The sequence below is a fragment of the Adiantum capillus-veneris genome, chromosome 2 (assembly GCF_014529385.1).
Source record: "Adiantum capillus-veneris isolate H3 chromosome 2, ASM1452938v2, whole genome shotgun sequence".
Lineage (NCBI taxonomy): Eukaryota > Viridiplantae > Streptophyta > Polypodiopsida > Polypodiales > Pteridaceae > Adiantum > Adiantum capillus-veneris.
Window position 1 is genome coordinate 101,535,855 of NC_140932.1, and position 6,464 is coordinate 101,542,318.

Consider the following 6,464-nt stretch of genomic DNA (forward strand, 5'->3'; position numbering starts at 1 on the left):
GGTGGAATTGAGAGTCCACGATCTTGGGAAGATGTGGACTGTCTGTTTATTCTCAAGAATCAAAAGATTTTGACCAAGCTGATTCTCTGTGACTTGAACCACCACCTACCACATCGGAGTCTATGACTCTTGCACTAAGCTATCGCACATCACTTGAAATGGAGGTGAGAAAGTAAAATGATATAACCAAAATGATGGGGGTGAGGATCACATGGTGTTCACTAGGAGATCGATTTGGAGTGGTAGGTGTCACACATTGATCACTTTGAAATAGTTGGATTCACAAGGTGATCATATCTCGATTGGGATTTGCACGGGGATCACTTGTTAATGGTCACGTCGAGTTTACTTTGGGTTCACTTTAATTGTGATCACCATGGTGATCACCTAGGGATTAATTAGCCATCGGACAGTACAAAACCACTCCATCCACCTTCAATTTATAGAGACAATTGATTCTACATGACAGAGGGGGTGTCAAATAATGACAAGGCTTACAAAGGGAGGTTCATTGGGTGATACAATATGAAGGGTAGTTCTTTATGGCCTTCAAAATGCAAAGTAAAGCCACCCTTCAAAAAGATTTTAAAAACAAAAGTAGTCAATGGTCACCCTTCAAATTTCAATTCAGAGCTGGAGTAAAACTACATGGCCTTCCCAAGGACTCTAAATATTATGAATACTAGTATTGCCAGCCATCTCTCTCTCTCTCTCTCTCTCTCTCTCTCTCTCTCTCTCTCTCTCTCTCTCTCTCTCTCTCTCTCTCTCTCTCTCTCTCTCTAATGTCCATCACCTGTGTCGTCGCGGTTGTAGGAACACCGTTGGATGAAGCTCCTTGCGAGATGTGTCCGGAGGGAGGGATGGAAATTCCTCCCCGTTCTATATGTACATGGATCTGTGCATTCAAACAGACAACAAAGAGAGAAGCCTTTCATGTACCTTGCTAGAGCACCACAGAGAGAGAGAGAGAGAGAGAGAGAGAGAGAGAGAGAGAGAGAGAGAGAGAGAGAGAGAGAGAGAGAGAGAGAGAGAGATACATCCCACTTGTTGCAAGGGCACTTGATGCGCCATATAGCTTTTTTGTTGATAAATAGGAGGGGCAAGAGATGTGTTTGCCTCTTCGATGGTAGTCAAGGTCAAACTGTAAGCATGCACGTAGAAATAAAGCTCATGAATAATAGTAGAATAAAGCACACTTTTGCTACAATTGAAGAAAGAGAAAAGAGCACATTTGGCACTATATAAAGGCATTTGTCACTTTTATCTGACTTGGGAATGGGAGAAGAGCATACTCCCACCTACTCATTTTTGTTGTGTTTTTTTCAAGCACCCACTCAAATCTTTGCTTGTGAGTTACGTCCACCCCCAAGGGGGCTCCCAAATGTTTGAATATATTCCCTTTTGTGACAATCTCCCCCGACCAGTTAGAAGGGTCCAATAAGTCATTTTCTGATAGGGAGATCAGCCTCGACTTCTCCATATTAAACTGGGACCCTGAAGCTACTGAGAATATTTGTACAATCTCTAGAGCTTTCTTGATGACCTAGGGACATGCCTTTAAGAAGAGGAGAGAATCGTTTGCAAAACGTTTTGCTAGGAGTTGACTATTTCCTCGTAAAGCCAAGCCTTGCAAATCCCCTCATTCCGCACTAGCTTCAAGTGTTATGATTAAAGGATGTGATCCTATGGCGAAAAGCAAGCGGGACAGAGGGAATCACTGCTTAATAGACCTTTTGACCTCAAACGAGCCCACAATTTTGTCATTGAATAGGAGCTCTGATTTGCTTCTAGTCCCCAGTATACATACCATATGACATAGATGAGGCCTAAAGCCCAGAGCTTCGATGACGACTTTTATATATGTCCATGTTATTCTATCATAAGCCTTATCCAGGTCCAACTACATCAGAATGCACTCTTGCTTTATTAGAATTGCGTATTCGATGCCCACCGTTGCTGCCAAGATGTTACGCAAATGGACCTTTCTTTGATGAACCCATGTTGATGGGGAGAGATGATCTTGGTTAATCAGGGGGCAAGTCTCACGGCTATTATTTTAGCAATAACTTTGTAGGCCACCAACATCATCACTATAGGGAGCCAATGTTTCAATTGAGAACAACAGATCTGTTTTGGGATGGGTTTGATAAGCCCTCTCTTTGCACTTATCTCCAATGACCCTTCGACAATGGCTTTATTTTCCAACCTTGTGATTGGGACCTTGAGATCATCCAAAAATTCTCTATAGAATTCAACCATCATCCCATCCCAACTAGGGGACTTTTCCTTGCCAAGGTCTTGCAATGCTAGTGAACATTCATCTTCGGAAAATGCCCTTTCCTTGCTACTAGCTTCTGCGTGGGGAATCTTCTTCTTGACACTCTGAAGTAAGGTCCCTCTAGCTTCTTCCACTTTGTCAGAATGGATCTTTGGCCGTCCTATGATCTGCTGACTAAGACAACTCAACATCAGACCAGCCGTCTCATCTTGGTTATGAATTGCTGTCCCTTTCTCATCATAGAGCGAGCGGACGTGGTCCCAGCTCTTCTTGATTTTTAAAGACCTAAAAAATTGAGCTTTATTAGAGGCTTCAGGTTGAAGGAAACTCTCCCATGAGAGAAGCCTTGCCTTTTTTATATCTTCTAAGTGCTCATTAGCAAGGTTAGATTTGGCTTCAAGCCATCGTTTGTGCTCATCCTCAGTAGCAAGCCCATTGGATTTTCTAGAGGTAAGCAATTGTACCTCCATTGTAAGATGCAGAAGGTGTACCTCCCTAACTTTCTTGATTCGAGGGCCCAAGGTTTTGATTGCTTTCTTGATGCTCCAAGCAAAGAGGTCCCACGCATTGTGTTTGTTGAGGTCGACATCTTTTTTGAGCTTACCTAGTGCTTTCTTGGTTAGATTCCTGAAAACAGGGTCTTTGAATAGGTGTGACCCTGCTACCAACATTGTTTTTCCCACCTCTTGGGGTCTTCTCCTCCCCTGTATTATTCTTAAAATGTAGGTGCAAAGGTTCGTGATGCGAAAGGCTCCCAAAATAGGGTACTCTTCTTATGGGTTTTCAACCCCTTTACGTTCAAAGATTGGATAGTGAGAGACTCCATCATTAATGAGGGTTTATTCGAATAGAGGAACAAATTCTTCAGCATAAGAATCCTCCCCCCTCCCCCCCTCTCCTTGGTCTTAGGAGAATCCTGGGGTTCTAATTCAAGGGATTTCTTTTCTTGCAATGCTGCAAATGGATTGTGGAGTGGGACAGTGAAGCCCCCTCCTTTCCAAGGGGTGGAGGATGGATTAGATCCTTTCATCTCAAGTGTTCTCACGACTTGAAGCACTTTGGAGTCCCTTGCCACTGCCTTCACCCTTTTGGCTCTTTTCAGACCAGGGACTTGAACAGCCGTCTCCATTGTCATTGTCATTAATTTCAGGGTAGCAGCGGGAGTAATGATCATATTAGTAATGCATGAACCATAAAAAACTTGTTGTATGGGGATCGATTCCTCCACAATATTTTCCTGCATTTTTATATCCATCATACCTTCTTTATCCTTCCCTGCATTTTTCCCTTCCTTACTGCCTCCTTGCTTCTCGAGCCCTTCCATCAAGGTTTCCATTTCACTGGGGGCCTGTGCTCTTGGAGCTGCAATACCATTAGTCTTCAAGGGGAACTCCTTGGCGAAATGTCCAAAGTTGTTGCGCTCAAAACATGCTCCAAAGTATGTTCCAAAGTTGAGCGGAATAGTAACAAGCCCAGCTCCGACATTGACTACCATGCTCTTAAGTGGCATTTTAGACACATCCCAGCCTATACAAACCCTATTTGAGGTTCTGCCAAACCCTCTCTTTCTAATTATAAATAAGGGAGTGTCCAATTGACTAGCAATCATCTTGAGATTTTCCCATAGCCAGCTAGGCAGTCCCACAAACTCAACCCAGACCGGATGAAACCCTTGTAGAGATTCAGCTAATTCGAACACTGGCTCCCAAGGCACCACACAAACGGTAGTCCTATTAAATACTAGGGGCCCTTTGTCAAGGATCTTTTCCACATCGGAGGCCTCTTTGAATCTCACCGAAAAAATTCCTTTATCTAGGTAAAAAGTACTTTCAACTGCTCCTCCATGACCAAGAATTGGAGGTCCCTGAAGCCATTGAATCATCTCAAACCTGTTCGGGATTCTTCCACTGAACCCAAATACAAGCGGTAGCTTAGCTTGCCTAACTAACTTTTTTTAATAAGTGCTGATGGAATCGCTACAGTAATAGCCTTGGCAACCTCCACCTGCTGTGGCAGAGACTTTTTTAAAGCAAAAAAGGCCCAATCTGCCAACCCGTCTTCAACCAACCCACTGTAATCTGTTTGGGAGCAAGTTCTTTTATTGTTGTTGGGGCCGGACTCAATCATTTTGTTGACTTCCTTGAGCTCTTGTTGAAGTCTAGCTCTTGTATTGTGCAGTTTTTCAATATCTCCTTCACTTGACAACCCTTTTGATGAGCCTTTTCCACAATACTTAGAGCTAGGCCCCTTGAGTATGCTAAGAAATGAGATGCCTGGCATACGACCTGCAGATGCACTTGACACTGACGAAGGAAATTTCGAATGGCGTCCTCTACACCAAAACAACATCCATTGCGCCACAAGGGAAATTAGATGGGGGCACCACCTAGTCTTGGAAGCGTGGACTAGGACCGCTACGCAAAGAGAGAGAGAGAGAGAGAGAGAGAGAGAGAGAGAGAGAGAGAGAGAGAGAGAGAGAGAGAGAGAGAGAGAGAGAGAGAGCTATCACTATGAATGAAGCATTAACCTTAGTGTGTGTACAAGGAATGGATAACTTCAAGCACTCCCAACACAAATAGCATGTAGATTACTAAACAAAAACTCAAGAATTAACCAAAATCACATCAAGCACTCTCACACACACATTAAAGATCTCTCTTAATTAACATAAGTAAGAGGAGGGGAGGTTACTAGCATAAAACAATTTGCACTCTAGAATGTGCAAGAATAGAGTGAATGAATGAGATTTATGGGCTCATGATGAGTGATACAAAGACTCAATGGGGCTGAGGGAGACTTGAAATTACAAAGGGGGGGGGGGGGGGCTCTTTATATAGTAAAGAGAGTGATTAGGAGTGAGGTTAATATCCAAGTGCAATTTGTACAAATGAAGCTTGATTAGGGACATTCCACCAATGAAGAAGCTCCTTCCAAGTGATTTGTTGACCAATTTGCAACTAATTGGCTCCATCATCACTTGTGTTGTCTTCACTCCTTCCTCCATAGCTTCCTTATTTTAAAATGTAAAGAATCTACATAAAATCAATGCATATCTAATAATAATAGAAGGGTTGAATGAGAACTTATGAATTACAACAAGATTAAGCATGAATTGAGAGGTGATTAGAAAAGGAATTTGTGATGGTTTTATGAGCTTGAGAGAGAGGAGGAAGGAGGGGAGGGTGAGAAGACTAATGGCTGATTTTTAGAGAAGGACTCGATGTGGAAAAGGAAGGGCGTGTGTGTAAAGGTAGAGGGGGTGGTCTCCACCACAGTTGAAAAAACTGGCGTCCGCCATTTTGGCCATATCTCCTAGACCGTAGATGCAAAAATTATAAAACAAATATGGTCAAAATCTCCAGCTCATCAGCTACAACTTTGATAAAGACAACTTTTCTTGGATCGCAGTGGAGGTATTTTTTAAAAATCCGGCAAAACCATGTGTCTGTTTCCTTCCTTTACCAAGTCTTCCACCTGGGTCCCATCTGTTTGAATCATCATATGGCTCCAAATCCATGATGATATGATCCACTCATGACCCTTGAATCATGGGTGCATGGCTTCACAACCACATTATATCTTTTCTTTTCACATTTACATATTTTCCCTTCCCTTTATCACTAGGTTCTACCTTTCCCATTCGGTGAACTAGTTAAGGAAAAATTCCCATCCAGTCATTTTTTTGAATTTTTCCAAGAGGTTGTTCTCACTCTTTTTTTTATTGTAAACCTCTAGAAGCAGGGAAAACCAACAAAATATAGTAAACAAAAAATTTGTGATAGGCTCGGATCATAGCCCCCCCAAACATGGCTAGAGGTATTTATGCCTCTAGCCTACTTTCCTTGATCTTGGGCTGACCTTATTCTGATGTGATAAGGCTTTAGACGCCATCCATTTGTCCTGGTCTTGTGCACTTCACCCTCAATGTCTTGAAGTCTGTAAGAGCCATTTTTGAACTTTTTGGTGACCAAGAACGGGCCTTCCCATCGAAAAATAAACTTTCCATCCTTACGAGTGTCGAAGCGATTGTCATATCGAAGCACCAGAGATCCCTTTTTTATGTCTTTAGATGGTAGCTTTTTGTTGAACTTTTCTCTGCACTTCTCTGCTTCTTGAGAATAGTGGTTGATGGCTTCTTCACGATCCAATTGCAGCCTCTCTAGATCCATGATCCTTTGATGTAATT